Source organism: Malurus melanocephalus, unplaced genomic scaffold (assembly GCF_030028575.1).
Source record: "Malurus melanocephalus ecotype Western Australia unplaced genomic scaffold, MMel_1.1 scaffold_322, whole genome shotgun sequence".
NCBI lineage: Eukaryota > Metazoa > Chordata > Aves > Passeriformes > Maluridae > Malurus > Malurus melanocephalus.
Window position 1 is genome coordinate 397,100 of NW_026623554.1, and position 17,390 is coordinate 414,489.

The 17,390-nt window shown below is 47.7% G+C and overlaps 1 protein-coding gene across 2 annotated transcripts in view; it reads right to left on the reverse strand.

Annotated features, from left to right (window-relative positions):
- The window catches only part of MYO7A (myosin VIIA), a 96,494-nt gene that overhangs the window by 78,974 nt on the left and 130 nt on the right, over window positions 1-17,390 (reverse strand). The gene's annotated exons all lie outside the window — the stretch shown is intronic.

Below are 17,390 nucleotides of genomic sequence, written 5' to 3' on the forward strand. Positions count from 1 at the left end.
TGAGAGACAATCCCCTAAATACATCCAGATTAATGCTGGCACCGTGGTGAATGAGACTGGGACTGGAGGTCGCTTATGCAAGTAATATTTTGTAAACTGAGTCCTAGAAAGTTATCCAAGGATTAGCCCAGCAAACACACTGATACTGATTTATTTATTACATGTRTCTTTGGATCCCGTGGTACGAATTAAAGCCCATGGAGATGGGGAGTACTGTCCTTAACACACCACAAGGCTGGATGGATTTTCATCTTTCCATCAAAACTGCTTTCAAGAGAGGWAAGAAMATATCAAGTMCCSMAGCACAGCCTGAAACTAAGACCTGKGTTGGATGGAGAATTTTTCTGCTCCTGCTGTTGTGCAAATTGTGTGGGATTTACATGGGGAAATCCCATGCTGCTCCTGAGTTTGTGCTTGCTGCTCTGATGCCATTTCACAGCGCTCCCAAAATTAAATGTGTTGGGTTTGCAAGAGAGAAAAATGTCATCCTAGTGGCATGGCAATCAATAGTTGTTGTATTTATGGTGTGGAATGTTTTCCAGCATAGTAAAAATACTCATGCCTTGAAAAGTAGGGGAAAAGGCACTCGATCTCACAGACACAAYTCCCACAGGACACTGGACATGAAGGCTGATGAAGGATGATCTTGCAGCACACAAGACATTTCCATTCAGTGACAAAGTGATCCAGACTCATCACAAAATCCTATACATTTTGTTTCAAGTTTTAGCCATAWTTTTCATTTTTATGTTTTCCCCACTAAAAGGCAAACATTTCTTGGGAAAATGGGAGGGAATYGTTTTTCCATCCTYCCCTGAATCATCTCCAGGTGGGGTGTTGCAAAGAGACAGACTCAGTCTCACAGAAAAAAAGGATACAATAATGTCCCATGCCAGAGTCCCTACACACTTTCCTCATGACAAGGAAAGTGAYATCTCTTCCCCACCAGCAGCAACTGTTTGCATCCCATTCAGCAAGGTAGGAACTTGGCCTTTGGTGCTGATCCTGCTGGCTGAATTTTCTGTAGCCTCTCAGGTGCAGTTGGAAACACAGATGTTCCCATCCTAGCTAGAAAGWCAGGATTTATCTCTATTAGCTCCTGCAGACACTCTAAAGTCTCAACAGAATTTCCAATTATTCTCCTTTTCCTTTTCCTCAGCAGGCTGCCTGTACCACCTCTACATTTTCTACAGACCACATATTTGAATGAGATAACCACCCCTCTGCAATTTGTAGGCATTTGCCACTCAAGTGCCTTCAACCACCTTAATGAAAACATCCATCTGCTAAAACCATCGACACGATCCTCAAACCATCTGCATTGCCTGCAAAAGGAAGTGGTGTCCTAAGAGCAGCCAGGACATCACTGTTCATTAGGAAACACTTGCTAGACAAACTCTGGCCATGGGCCATATTTAATGAATTAATTTTGCTTTTCCTAGAAGGTAGGTGACTGGCAGGAAATCACGTGCACACTTTAATAACTGAAAGGCTGCAAGGCACTCCTAATTCCAAGATCGAACCTTATCTGTCGCACATTAAATTTTTACTCTTCTCTTTAATTCACATGGATTGAAAATAACTTCCTAACCCTGCCAAGCAGCGATCCCTGAGGCAGACTGCCTAGGGATACTGAAGAGTCTGCTCCACTGGGAATAATCAGTGAAATCTTAGCCTGGCTCAGAGCAGGCACTGGGGGAGGTTCTTCAGTGCTCTGTAGCGTGATGATCATGGGGTCAGTGCTGGACACCAGGATGGACAGTCAGATTGCAGCTGGAGCTCCCTCGCTGAAGGATGTCTGCTATGGACAAGTCACCTAGCAGTGCCTTTACTCCATTTTCCTCTCTGAAAAACAGAGACCTCACCCAACAAGGGAACTCCTAAGTATCCCAGGCATAAATTTTATGCTCATYAGACAAGTGACCTAGGTGAGCTGGCCCCACTGGGTGTCACATTGCAAAAACCAATCATGGGACATCTACTCCCACGAGCTGGGCTAAAGCCACAAGKTCAGGTCTCAGAAACACTCCTTCAGTTTTTTTCCTTCTGCTGCTGAAGCCAAGATCTTTTCCATGGTTATCSTGGTTCGCAGCATTAGAACTACCTGGTACGTGGGCATCCTGCTTATCCTGGCCTAAGGTGATGCTGAATAGGTCTCCTGCCAGGTTTTACACACCAAAGAGTATTTGCACACCAAATCCACTCTAGTTTTAAACGTTGGTGTCCATAATCTTTTGTGGGTTATTTTTATTTTTATTTATTTTCAGAAGATCTAGCCTTCAGCCAAGCCACCAGGCTTGCTCTGTGCATTGTCAGTCCCTTCAAGATGCCTTTGCAGGGGAGGCTGTACACAACAGCCAGCTAGCTTTCCTCATGGCTTGCTTGGCAGGGAACACCCCAAAAAGGAAGGGCAGGGGAAGTAGCAGACTCCCCTCCCTGTTCTTCCCACAGGGATCAGTAAGAAGGATTGGGCTTGTCTGAGCACCAGAGAGATCAGCTGCCTACTAATTCATGGGGGCCCTGGTGGAACAAAACAGCCATCTGGACCCTCTGACCCTCATGGCAGGTGAGTGTGGGGCACTTCAATCCCACTCCTGTAAGAAGCCCTGCAGATGGTCTGGGAAATGAGCTGGGCCAAACAGAACACGCACAGCACCTCCCAAATCACTCCTAACACAAGGGCACAGACACAACCCTCTGAAAAGTGTATTTTTTTGTAAATTTGGGTAATTTTGCAGTTTTCTAGCCAACACTTAGTTGAGCATCATCTGAACAGGCAGTGGGGTGAGGCTGAAGGGGCTTTAAACTACTTTTGGATGCAGTGCAATGTGTGACACGAAACTACACATGTTGCTTGCCATGCTTGCTAGCTTCTGGTCAACAGAAGCCGAGGAGTGCTTCAGCATGAGGTCTGAACCACAGTGATCTCCACCATGGCTTTCCTGGTTCTGAAGAGATCCTRAATACAAGAACCAGACAGAGTTCACCTCTGCAGGGAGAAAGTCTGAGGAACCTGGACAAAGCCATTATCCTGCACTTACAAAGAAGGGRGTTGCTACTCTAATCTCTAACTGGCATTTATGTGCTCCTTGCTGGCACTTCAGGACCCGAGTCCAACCACATGACTGGCCATACTTCCTGGGGGATCACTCCACAGTGCTAATGCTCCAGAGCACATGCTCATTAAGCATTAGTTAGAAGAAATTCAGGTATTTCATCCTAAATGTAAAATCTGTTCCTCTCTCTTGAAATTCTGCATGATATTCCCAAATGCAAATACAGTGGGAAAAAAAGAATAATTAATTTATGGGGTGTGTGCATTCACGTTCAATGCCTGTCCCCACCTTCACCCATCCTGGTGTAGAGCCTGGCTTCTGGAGAACACCAGTGTGAAAAACCAGAATTTCATTCACCCTGCATCTACTTCACTTGACTGGCAGAAACGTGTGTCACCTTTGCTGAGCTAAGAGATTTAACACGTCAGTGCTCTCCGCACACTACTGCTTTCACCTCCTGCCCTCCTGCAAGGGATCTGAGATGGATTAAGGATTTTTCCGTGTATTTTACTGTTCATCTGAGAATTGGTGAATAAAAAGGTCAGACTTACACCCTCAGGGACAAGCAGCTTTGTCCTTACCAAAACTGGGATTCTGATCAGGAAGGAAAACAATGGCTCTTGAATGAGGTTAAGGTCACAAATGCCCCAGTCTCTGGAATCGCTAACCACTGACTGTGGGTGACAGTGAGCAGAAAGGAMGGGTGGCTGTGGCTGTCCCATCCCAGAACTGTTCAAGCCCAGGGTGGAGTGGGGCTTGGAGCAACCTGGTCTAGTGGATAGTGTCCTTGCCCAAAGGACAAAGGGGTTGAAATTAAATAATCTTTAAGGCCCTTTTCAACCCAATTCCATGACTCTATGATCTGCCCCATTTCTCCCATCTGAGCTTTGGACTGAAACGTTCATGGTGATGGCCATTGCCTTGCACCTTCTGTTCCCATGGCACAAGTACCTTCATCCTGCACAGCAGAAATGGTCATTTCTAACTCCTCCAGAAAAGTAAAATCCAGCCTTCCGGTTTTATCACTCATTATCTCCCTTAATGAGGAGAAAAAACGCATTCCCATGAAAAGCAACGGCATTGCCTGGTGTGCAACAAATAGCAACAGGAATCCACCCAGAGTTYTGACTGGTTTTTACACACAGCACAGCCCACCCTGAGTGAGCAAACAGCCCGAGACTGTCGTGGAGGGATGTGGGGACAGGGCAAGCCCTACCTGGCCGCATGGTGCGGACACCGTGCTGAGAAAGTTCCCTTATTTATGCCTTAATTGCCGCCTCCGCACAGACGGATCAGCCTGAGGTCATGCTGACAAATGACGTGAGGAATGCGAGGAAGCTCTCACCTCAGCAAGGCGGGTCACAATGGCAATAAGCTGCAGAAAACACTGGAATTACCATTGCTCATGTGAGCGGTGCATCCATGACACAGCCTGCCTGCGGGCTCTGCAYGCACTGTGACCAGCACAGAGCCTCCTTCCCTGGAAAAGCCCTGACCCAAATTCACTGATGGTCAAGAAAAGCCTTTCCTACAGCTTTCAGATCAGAACTTGAGTGATTACCAGATTTCCAGTGGATGCTGGTATCAGGAGAGGAATAGCTGCTCGAATGGGAGGTTTATTTTTGGTGTAAAGAATTATACACCCTGTCAGCTGCAGATTCAGCTTCCCAGACAACCGAGGAAAAAGACAAATTCAAGCAGAGCTGCAAGCTGACATGTAAAGGTAGATCTGATAGGAGGGTGGGTAAAGATCCATAGGAAGCCATGAATCCTCAGAAGGGCTCCTCGGCGTGCAGCACTGTGCAACTAAACAACAGCCTGCAAGGGCTGTTTTAGGAGATGTGCAGCTTTTTCTCTAGCTATTCCTGCAACACTCAGCCTTGCAGTGATGAAAGGCACAGGATTAGGTGCTAATTAGATTTGAGGGTGCTCCCGTCAGGCGTCTCCTTCTCGTGGGCGGATGGTGTTGGCAGGGAAGACCTGGTAGTTTGTCACTGTGTTGATGGGGTTTTGTTTGGATCTTCTTAATTGGTTTTTTTATTTTACAAAGAGGGATTTTCCAGCCATCCTACAGATCTGAAATCTCCAAACCCATAAAAGTATGAGTTGAATTGTACTAAAATTAAAGAAAAAAAAACAACCTGAAGTAAAACCAATATTTCCTACACAAAAGAACATAGAGAAACTGCTAATCAATTAACCAAATAACCACAGAATGAAAAGATCACAGGTACCAAGGCGGCTTTCTGTACTAAAAGAGCCCAGYACAAGAGCAGCCTTGCTGCATTACATGCACAGATACTTTGCAATTCTGTATATTAGGGCTTTTTTTTTCCATGCAAGTAGCTCCAGGAAGAAAGTGCAGTGCTAATGCAGTCTGCAGTCTCTCGTTCTGCAAGTGCAACTGAAACCAGGGAAATGATGCTCGTAACTGAAACCACCAATAAACAGGGTGTCATCTACTCAACAAGAGTGACAGATGAGTGTCAGGGGCTGTGCAGTAGGYAGAGTTTCCAGCCAAAGATTTCACCCAAAAATAGGGTATGATTTTCAACAGACCTCGGGTAGAGATGAACAATATGAAAAATGCGGCTTCTCCCTGAAAACTGAGCACTTATAAACCATGTGCTGAGCTCTCCTCATTGGTCAGGCTGACTACAGATCAGCTAAAAATGCAAACACTGCTGTTTCTTATGACCCAGCTAAAAATCTCAGTGACCAGATGCCCAGCAGTATCAAATGATTGAGATGGTTGAAACAGTGCWGATTTCCACAAGCTGAAAATGTGGCACCTTGAAACGCTGAGGTGGTGATTTCTCCTGAGACTGGCTGTGAAGGGTTTGAGAAGACAGCAAAGGAAAGGATGCAATCCTCTGTGCCTTCCCCCACTGGGGGCTGCAGTACTAATCAGAGCCGTGGTGACTGCTCCAGACTGTGCCACACTGCCTTCACAAAGCACTGAAAGGACCATGGACACTCATCTCCAGCAGCAGGATTGCAGAGCTTGTTTACAGTCACAGAATAGTTTGAGTTGGAAGGGACCATTTAAAGATCATCTGATCCAACCCCCATGCCATGGTCAGAGACACCTTCCACTAGATCAGGTTGCTCAAAGCCCCATCAAACTCGACCCAGAATACTTCCAGTGATGGGCCATTGATCACTTCTCCAGGCAGCCTGTGCCAGTGTTCCACCATCCTTTCTTTCCTATCTTTTCGAAATCAGCCTTCCTTCAGCTTAAAGCCATTCAACCTTGTTCTACCACTACATCCCATTGTCAAAAGTTCCTCTCCAGCTCTCCTGTAGCCACTTTAGGTACCGGAAAGGGCTCTARTATCTCCCCAGAGCCTTCTCTTCCCCAGACTGAACAACCCCAACTCATTCCTCACAGCCTGTCTTCATAGGAAAGGTGCTCCAGTCCTCTGAGCATCTTCATGGACCTCTGTGGTCCTTCTGATTCCCTACTTTGCCAGTACCAATCTCCTAACAGAGCTACCCAAACTCTTTCCTACTTCAGATTAGGACAAGGCAGACAGTTTCCCAAAGAGGCTGACCCCMCTGTGTCTTCACTGATACTGGGGGTGCATTCTGCTCTCTACGGCCACCTGAGGTGGGGCCGGGTGGGCGTCCATTTCTCCTCCCAGGCAACCAGTGACAGGACAAGGGGAGCCTGGGAAAGTTCAGGTTGGATATCAGGAAGAACTTCTTCACAGAAAGGGTGATTAGACATTGGAATGAGCTGCCCAAAGAGGTGGTACAGTCACCATTCCTGGCGGTGTTTAAGGAAAGACTGGATGTGGTGCTCAGTGCCATAGCTTAGCTGACAGGGTGTTGTTCAGTCATAGATTGGACTTGGTCAAAACAGAAATCTTTTCCAGTCTAATTGATTCTGTGATTCTGTCCTGTTTCTGCAATAGTGCAACACTCTGAGTTGACACCATGTCTCAAAAGGTGATTAACTAGCTAACCCAAAAAAATAACCCAAAACACCACGGGCCTCAGGATCTGATTTTAAGCAGCGCTCAAGACAGAAGCAAAAGCACCCACAAAGGCAAGAGCCTGCTTTATGATGCACTCACTACCTAGGAACGGTGCAAAACAATACCTGAGCATTTCCTTGCCTCCTCCTGGCCATGTCACAGATCAGAGGAGAGCTGGGAGCAAATACCTATCACTGGTGTTTATCCACATGAGCCTGGAATAAGACAGAAGCATGCAAATCCTAGAACAGAGTCCATTAGTTTATCTCTCTGTTGTGGGTTTATGTCTCAAATCAGCACTCATTGTTCCCTCTCCCATGACAGTGCTGTCATTTAGGTGACTTTGTAGTTCTCAATCTATGTTTTCATTCTCCAAGTCCCACCTGACACCCCAAGTGGGATTGAGCTCTTTATGTGCAGACATTGGGCTTGATCAAACCAACAAAGATGGGAAGGGTGAAGGGCTTGGAGCACGAGCCTGATAAGGAGCAGCCAAGGGAGCTGGGGGTGTTTAGCCTGGAGAAAAGGAGGCTCAGGTGTGACCTSATCTCTCTCTACAACTCCCTAAAAGGAAGTTGTAGCCAGGGGGGGTCCATGGGCGTCAGTCTGTTCTTCCTTGTAACAAGTAGCAGGACAAGAAGAAATGGTCTCAAGTTGTGCCGGGGAGGTTTGGGTTAGATATTTGAAAAATTTTTCACTGAAAGGGTTTTCAAGCATTGGAACAGGCTACCCAAGGCAGTGATGGAGTTACCATCCCTAGAAGTGTTCACAAGGCATGTGGATGGGGTATTTAGGGACATGGCTCAGTGGTGAACATGGCAGTGCTGGATTAATGGTTGCAATCCATGATCTTAGAGGTCTTTTCCAACCTGAACCATTCTGATCACCTCCATGGCTATGGGGACACACCAGTGCTTCCAAGGCCCAACTCACTCCATCAGTCAGGATTATTTCTGCCCACAGACTACAGAAGAAGCCTGAGGTGACTGGTTTAACTTCTGTGCCMCTCCTTTCTCTCATCCCTGAGCAGCTGTGAACATGTCAAAGGACCACTCAGCTGAATCTGAGGTTTGATSCCCAAACCTCTCTTTGGAGGGGTTYGATAGCAGTGCCATGGAAAGAGACACCTCAACTGAATGAGTCCCAGCCAAAATGCTACATTAAAGCAAGAAATCACAGAAAACTCCCCCCTCTGGAACATCAGAGAATCGATATCCAGCAGCCTCTGTTCATCTGAGAGTGGTCAGGAAACAGGCATCAATTTTTTAAGCCTTCAGCAGGAAGTTCAATAGGTTGGCTCTGCATTCAATCTCCTYGAAAAGTCCAGCAGGTAGAGAAGCTGAACAAAAGGCCTGACCTTTTCTCCCTCGCTGTGCTTTCACGTAGCCYGGGCAGAACAAAGGGCCATGGTGGCATCTGATGCCAACTCTCTGCAGAGCTCTCAGCACAGCCTCCCGAGGAGGGCAATTTCCTTTTGTGCATCAGCCTCTRCCGGCGATGGAGTATTTTTCAGCAATAATTAATCAAATAAAGTATCCTCTTGCAAGGAGGTCAGCTGTAATTTCAGTGTAATCCAGACCCGGCAGGCTGAGCTGATCCAGGGAAAATGCTGCATTTGCAGGTTGGCCAAACGGCGTTTGCAAATGTTTTCATCTCCTCTTCAACTGCAGATGAACTCCCAAGTCTTGCCCCTACACACAGGGCCTGGCACACGACAAGAACAAATCAGGGGTAAAGCCTTTGTTTGAATCTGAGGGTGATTTGAGACATGAACACGCTCCCAAGCTCTCCTCCATGGAGCAGCAAGCTGCTGGGCTGCACTGGAAGCTTTCTTGCTGGCCCTGAGCAAACTGGGATGTCTGCACAGAGCTCAGATCCTGCCTACCCATGCCCAGAGAACCCTACCATGCCTGGGCTGAGCACACCAGCAAGTGCCAGTGGGGTCACCATGGACCTGCTCCATCATGGGCTGGTGAATCCCTGCCTTTTACAAAGCAAGGGATTCACACACACGTGGTGGTTGACTTCAACCTGATGTGTTTTACACTGAATCTATGGATTTGGGAGGAGATTCATGTGTGGTAAATCCTATTTTGGGCCAGGTTGAGGAGGCTGCAACCTTCTGAGCTGCCCAGGCTCTGCCAGCCCTGCAGTGGAACCACATTAGCCCTAGGCTTTTTTGCAGGTGTAACCCTTTGGGTTAGCTCAGGTACCCACAAAGACTCTCTTACCTGAGAACAACTCCATGAAGGTCACAGAATCCTAAAAAGATTTGGGTTCTGAGCGACCTTTAAGATTATCTCGTTCCAACCCCTCTGCCATAGGCAGGGAGCATTTCCACTAGACCAAGAGCCATCCAGCAGGGATGGGGCAGGAACAGCTTCTCTGGGCAGCCTGCTGCAAAGGTTTGGGAACCAGAAATCTAAGGGAAGGTGCTTCATTTTGCAACAGGCTCTAGATGAGCTTCTATCACCCAGACTGTAAATAGCAGAGRTAAAATCTGGACTAATCTCAGCCCAGTAAATTAATTACTAACCCACTTCTGCTTTTTGCCTATAGAAGTGTTTGCTAAAGGGAGCCTTTACTGCAGCCACTGTTTTAGTAGCAATTCCAGAGAGRTATTATCCTGTTTTATTCCTTCATGAATCCTAGCCTGTTTATGGAGAAGYGGCTAATGCCATCCTCATTTCACACAGAGGGAAACTGAGGCATGGAGGGAGGATGTCACTTTCCCCAAGGTCATGAAGGRGAACCAAGACACCCAAGTCTGTGCCTGTGACTCCAGATCAAAATGCCTTTATTAAAGGCAGCTCCTCTGCTCTTCTCCATCCYTAAATTTGCCTAATAAGCAGCTGTCTCACTTCTACTCTTGTTGGTCCCTAATRGTCTGGCCTTRGATCTCTCCTTTTGGTACTGAGAAYRGGACTTCTGCAAGYTGYTGTAATCCTSTGAGGGTTTTYGTCTCAGCAGGAACCCCTTTGCTGGGATTTTTARTGAAATCCTCCTTCTGCCTGCCCTAACACTATCCTCTAATCTCWCGTGATCCTGGAGAAATTAGGAGTGGCCTTTCAGGAGRCCRGRGTCAGCCTCCAAATGCAAGGACTGYTAKGATWAAGGGGGTTCAAATCATAAAATATCATCCCTGTTTTATCTGCTGAAACTCCTGTTGACTCCAGAGSTTGTTTCCCTTGAGCAGGGACTGTAAAATTAAGTGGGGACTTTGCTCCCTTTCAGGGTGCCTTTGGTGCAATCACCATCACATCCCTCAGGGAAAAATCAGGCAATGCTGGGAGACATCAGCCCTGTAATAGTCTGGATGAGAAGGGGACAGACACTCCCTGACTCATGGGCTGCACATGCAAAAAGCTGTATTAATTTTGTATTCTGAGTCACAGGGGCTGTTTGCTGCTGATCTACTGCTCCCCTCACTGCGTGTCATTCAGTGCACAGGATGCTCTGAGCTCTAAAGGGCAACAACTGGCTGAGCTGAAGTCACTCATAGGTCAAAGCAGTCAGAGTAAAGGGCACATGAAAAGGTAAATTTAAATTAGATATTAGGAGGAAACATTTTACTGTGAGGGTGGTGAAGCACAAGCACAGGTTGCCCAGAGAAGCTGTGGCTGCCCCATCCCTGGAAGCGTTCGAGGCCAGGGATGGGGCTTTGAACAACCTTGTTTAGTGGAAGGTGTCCATATCCTGTCCCCATGGCAGGTGGGTTGGAATGAGATAATCCTYAAGGTCCATTTCAACCCAAACCATTCCATGATTTTATGATATGCTAGGTGTTGCAMAGGCATTAAGTAAAAGTCATTGCATCCTGGATGGACAAAAGAAGTGGAGTCTCCAGGAAGTAAAGTGGCTTTGCTCCATGCCAAGTTCCCAGCTGGTAATTAGCAGAGCCAGAAATAGAATTTCTTCTGTGAGGAGCAGCACTAAAAAAAAAAAAAAAGCCTCACTTACAATGACAAAATTCCAAATGATCATTTTTCTAGATGGTCAGTAGGGCATAGCCCCTCCTAAGGAGACTTCCCTGCATCTGGGGCATCCGGAACAGCTTTCCCAGCCCACCTGAGAAGTCCAACAGGAGCTGGCATCATGCTGCAGAGCATCAGATTTCTCCCATACTCACTTGTGTCTTTTCAGGAAGTGTCGAGGAACTCTGTTTCCTTGTTACAGCTYAAACTTGAAGCGAACTTGACATCAAACTACTGCAATTAGGTGACACATCCAAAGGGACAGGCGGAGTGGCCACACAARCCTTGTTCCCTATGGAAATCAGCCCAGATGAGAAAGCCAGCTCTRATCAGGTCCTTGATTTATTCCATCTTTAAAAAGGTGCTCTGTTCCTCCCCTTCTTTGCAGTACTTTGAGACACTCACACAAAGGAAGGGGTGGCTGTTGATATTTGTCATTTGCTCTTAGCTACCCTTGAGAAATCCATGTTTTCTGGAGACAAGTCTCACTCCCCTGGCTGGGATCAACATCACAGCTGCTCCTGAAAAGCTTGACTTTTGTTCCAGCCCTTTTTACTAAATATCTCCCCTGACTACTGAGCTCAGGGCTGGGTGACAGGATGACCCTGTTTGCTATTCTGAAGAGCAGCATGCCCTGAGAGAAAAACAGATATAACAAGGCATTGGGGGAAATATGGAGGCTTTTTTCTAAGAGCAATGAAGTTGCCCTAACAGCTTTCACCCTCACCACCCTAACCTGTATTGATACAATTAACCTAAATCAACTGCAGACCTGATTTACTTCATCATTTGGCCAAGATCTCTTAGAGGTCTTTTTCCAGCCTTGATGATTCCATGAATCTATGATTCTGTGGTAAGGACCTGCTCCATCACCCACAAGCACTGGTGGCACCAGCAGGCAAAGAATCCCTGTTCTGTGCTGGAGAAGATCAATATCTCCCATGGGAGGGGTGGTGTCCTTGCAGAATACCTGCTCTGAGAGACCTCCCTGGCATGGCAGCAGATTGGGATGAGCTGCTCATTAATTGTTTACGAGTCCCTGTGCACTTCTTTACTGAATTACATAAAAAGTCCAATCATGCTTGCTGTGGATCCTGATCCTTGGGGGGGACTGTGTCTGGGCACCCCAAGTACTCTGAGACAGCTGGGAGCTCTCAAAGCCTGCAGAAATGAAAGGAAATCCTGGGGGACCGGTGGARAGTTTYRTCCATCCYTTTTYTTTKGAWYMRGGRWKSMRKWRKWMCMMCMWSCYKGRMYKGGGGTGTTTGGGAGTTGTATMACCAACACCATGGAAAACTAATGGGGACTTTCAGTAGACTTGACTTGAGGAAGGCTCTTACACAGAAATTACAGATGAAATGATGACTTCTTTRCTTCACCACTCTAAAACCTTCTGTGGGCTGTAGGAGGGTCAAACCCAGTGTGTGTGTGAGTGGTTTCTGGAGTTCATCTCAGCCCAGGGTAAATCTGCTGGCCTTGATGGCGCTGATCCAGCAAAGCTGAGGGATGAGAGGAGGCARGACAGAAATAGCTGGGGCATCACGACGTAACAGCAACCTCCACTGATGCTGGAAAACACCCCAGGCTCAGACGTGGGAGGCAGCACTCTGATGTGCTCTGGCTGGGCTTGCAGGGCTCTTTCCACCCTCACACACGTGCTGGGCTCCTCTGCCCCAGTGCAGGAGGTGTGTCTGTCCCCCAGCCTCGGCCAGGGAAGGGACCCAGCTCTGGTGATGAGAGATGCTGTGGTTTGTGGGTGCCCCATCCCTTCCAGCCCCACTGTCATTGTGAAGTTTTTTCAGCCCTCTGAGCTTGGTGGGAGCTTTCCCTAGGCTGGGAACTCGATGCCACCATGAGGCAAAGCATTTTCTTCTCCCAGCCTCTACTGTTGGCATGAATTCAAACTCCTGTGCACCAACACACACCAGACACATGGAAAACTGACTTACAAAGCAAGCCTCACCCCAACAAAAGCACGGGTGAGCTCTGGAAATCACAGGAATCCACACACAAACCCCAGCTTTTCTAGCAGAGATCCAGCTGATCAATATCTTTGTGGCAATTCCCTAATGGCTTTCAGGAAATCTGACACGGAAACTGCGAGAAATCCCATTAAGCTCCTCTCTGTATCTGATGGAATAGAAATATTTTCAATGAAAAAAGAAGAGAACGGGTGTTGTTTTATTTCCCTCGACCCATGCAACACATAGCACTTTTACCAAAATGATGAGCTGATGCTTTATCTTCTCCCAGACATCTAGGAAGTGCAGTGAGACCACTATCTCAGAAGAATTGTTTCAAGTAGAATCTCAGGGCATGAACAACTTCGAGTGATTTTTGATAATAGCCCACACTGGATCCAGCTTGTGGGCTCCCCATTTGCTGTTTCTCTCTGACAGAGGATGGCTAAGGAGCAGGACAAAAGCAGATATAATGGCACTACTCTGCAATATTTCCCCATGAAATAAGAATTGGCAGCTCAAGAATTTCCAGACCCGAAAAGGGTAGGTTTTTTTTTTTCTCCAATAAATATAGTTTTATAGTTTTTGAGAGGCTTTTTGTAAATGAGACTTGTCTGAGCGCTTTTTTAACCCAATACTTTCAGGATCCACAGGGTTTTGCCATGAAGAGCACCTCAGATGACAGGTTGTGCAAAGTCTCTTTATCTTTGAGCCTGGTCTCYACAAGCTTTATTTGATGCTCCCTATTTTTTCTATTTCAAAGGAMAATTAAGGAGAATCCTCCTTTTGCATTCACCATGCAAACATGATCTTCCAGGATSTATAGCRTTCTTTCTTCCCACCTCTTCCCAGYTTGGAACTTTTGTCTAAGCATTGAGATATTTATCCTGTGGACAGTGTTCCAGACCTCTGACCATTTTTTCTTCCTCAGAATTCTCCCCAGTGGAACCATTTTTGTTTTAGATTTCTTGAAATCAGATARATCAGCAGAGGAGTGGAATGTGCTCTCTGGACAGTGGCAGATATGAGGAGGAACACAGACGGGCTTGGTCCCAAAATTTGGGTCCTGGTCCCAATATTGGGTCCTGGTCCCAATCTAGCACAGTCCAGAGCACCTTTTCCCCCTGCCCTGGTGTTTTGGGCAGATGGAAGGTGTTTCACCTGCAAACTGAAGGTGCAACCTGCAAACTGAAGGTGCAAACCTGCAAACCTACAAGACTAAATCTAAGTGATCGAGGCCAGGGTGGATGGGACTTTGAGCACCAGGTTAAATTCAGGAAAGGGGATGGCAGCAACTGACCATACCAACATCCTGGGAAAGCCATTTGCAGTCCAAGAAGAGCTCAGTGATTTTCTGTGACTGCTCTGAGGCTGACAGTGGGACCAAGCACTCAGTTTTTAGATCCTAGCTGGGCTGAGGTTGAAGTTGCTACYTAGCTGCTCAGGCTGGGCAGACCGGGGTGGGGGGGGACTCATCCAACAATGCTAAGAAATGAGGGGGCCCACAGACATTCCTGTGTCTGTGAAATGTTTTGTTAGAAATAAAAAGATTTYTAACTTTCCTGGTTTCATTTGGTACTTGATCTACTTCAAATGTCGTTTTTCACTGGATTTCCACATTTTGCACTCCCTTTGTATAGTCAGGCACAACTGCACTCTGCTCTCTACTCRTGTCCTCACTAGGAGAGCTTTATATTGGATATCTGGACAACTTTTTTACAGAAAGGGTGGTCCAGCAATGGAACAGGCTGCCCTGGGAAACAGTGGAGTCATCATCCCTAGAGATATTTAAAAGACATGCAGATGTGGCACTTGGGGACAAGGTTTAATGGTGGACTTGGCAGTGCTGGGTTGAGGGTTGGACTTYTTGATCTTAGAGGGCTTTTCCAACCATTGTGTTCCCACAGTCCAGAGGGACTCTGTGCACAGCTCCAAGCTTGGCAGGGTTTGGGAGGGTCTGCCTGGGGTTGGATACAATGCCAAACATGGACACAGCCAGGGCAGTGCTGTCCCAATAAGATTTCTGCCTCTAGCTAGCACTTGTCTGGGGGACCAGAAAGTCACAAACACACAGGTTCATCCCAGATCAGTTTTCCTTGGATGTTGCCTAGCAGACAGGACGGTTTCACAGTGCAAATGTGAAGTGCACTCCCTTACACGCTGAATCCACATCCTGCCAGACCCTTGGTACACTGACACTTGTCCCACTCTGCTTTGGGAGCAAAAAAACACTGGCTCTGCTCCAAGAGAATAACAAACCCCCCCTGTTTTTCCTCTGCTCATAAAAGGGACTGGCAGAGCCAATGTGACAGTGATTGGGGTCAGCTACCGACAGCACGTTCTTGATGTTGRTAACCAAAAATGTGCCCAGGACTGAGTGTCTGCAGCCACCTCTCYTGTCGGCCCCTTTTTGCCAGGCTTGGAAAATGTTCTCTGCAGCTTCAGGAAAGGCTTTGAAAAAAACTATTAGCTGACAATGCCTTCATTAATCACAGCGTAATCCTTTCCATGGCAACCCAAGGATTGCGAAGTCACAAGTTAGCAAGCCTAAGACAGAAGCGCTGTACAGCAGCCCTCAGCCCGGGGAAACTTCATGGCTAGCAAGATGTATTGGCTGCTCTGAGGAGGGGAAATGAGTTAGAAATAATATTGCCTTGAAAAAAGGGTCATCCCTGGACAGGATTCGGATCTCATAAATGCCAGAGTCTGTGGGGAGATATYGTAACTTCATACTGTACTCACCCAAAAATCCCAAGAAGAGACTTTGGCCCTACATCTTAATTTTACAGAAGTTCAAAGCTTTYGAAGAGGTCAGGGAGAGAAGGGCAGTTTGTCACCAGGCTATCACCACGAAGTTAAACACAATTTAGACACACATATTTGGGAATTGTCAGGGCTCAGAGATTGCAAAGCCACAGGTGAAAATAATTTGGACTACCAAAGAACAAGAGGGAAGTGGTGTCTTGATATTTTCTACCTTTGTCCCTCTATGGCTGTCCCTGGGACAGTTTGGGCACAGGGCAGGGGGAGACTTCACAGGTTTTGACTGAAGCTTTGGCAAAGCTCAGCCCCAARCTGCAAAACCATTCCATACCTTCACACCACCAGTGCTGGGATCTTGCATTCCCCCCTCATGGGAAGAGTAAGCCTCATAGCATCCTAAATCCTWCAGTGGAGGATGGGTGGGAGTCAGCTTGCAACAGCCACGTCCTTGCTATCTTTGTGTAACAAACAGGTTAACCCTGGCTCTTGGACATCCTTTTGCTCAGAACAATGGAGAGAAGCATTCACACCAACACGACACAGCCGAGGGCTGTGAGAAAATCATCGCTAGCTTCTGCCAGCTCCTTCTGCAGGGGAGGTTCAACAGCGAGGGKCAAGCAGGCAATCTTAGACACACTGGTGTGCTGCCTTTCAAACTCCCCCTCCATGTTGCCTGCATGACCCTCGCTGACATGATGGACATGATCCTCCACCATATACCCCACTCTTCCCAGAAACACTGAGATATGTCAGCTCCACTGTTCCACTTTTCTTAGGATAACGTAATTGTAAAATATCCTGGGACATTTCCTTGGTACTGTGCTCAGCTGGTCCAGCACAGCCCATGTACAAATAATCATACTCCCAAACCAGGCAGCAAAATACGAACTGCTTTGTGGGTATTGCCTATCCCGTATCAATTCTCAGTCCTTTCCCAKGGATGGTCCTCATAATTTAAATAGCCTGGAAGGTTCTGGGTGCTGCTTACCAGCACCGGTGTAACTCAGGGAGCATCCCCAAAACCAGCCTGGGCACAAGCTGTGCCACACTGCAGCCAGGGAAAACTCCTGCTGTTCCCTGAAGAGACGCACCTGCCTGAGAGCAGGCTGTGCTTTATCCTCCCAAACGGTGTGTTTGGAGCTGCGTGAAAGCAGGGAGAGGGTGAGGTGGATTGGCAGGATACCTGGGGTCTTGTGCCGCTGCCAATGGATCCATGCAGCAGGGACATCCCCCACAGCCTCTCCCCACGTTTCAGCACTTCCAGAGGTATCCCTGAATGCAAACGGGGTGTTCAAAAGGGGCGAAGGGCTGGACAACACAGCACAGGAGGGCAATGCCCTCCACCCTTCACTCCAGCTCACTGCTAGGTGACCCCAGCCAAATTAAGCAGCAGCCTGAAATTACCGAGCCGCTAATCCATGCAGCAGGAGCCGAGCCGGCTCGGGGCTGCCGGGCACTGCCTGCAGGTCTGCGGTCGTGCCGTCTCCCCCCTCCCATCGAGCSCAGCCTCTCCCCAGGTTTGATGCGACTCTCTGCCCGCAGCCCGGCGGGGGCACCCCCATCCATCCCAKCCCCGCACCTCACCGCGCCCCACCRCATCCYCAGCACCCCSATSGCACCGAACCGCACCCGCTCCGAGCAYCCCCAGCCCCCGCC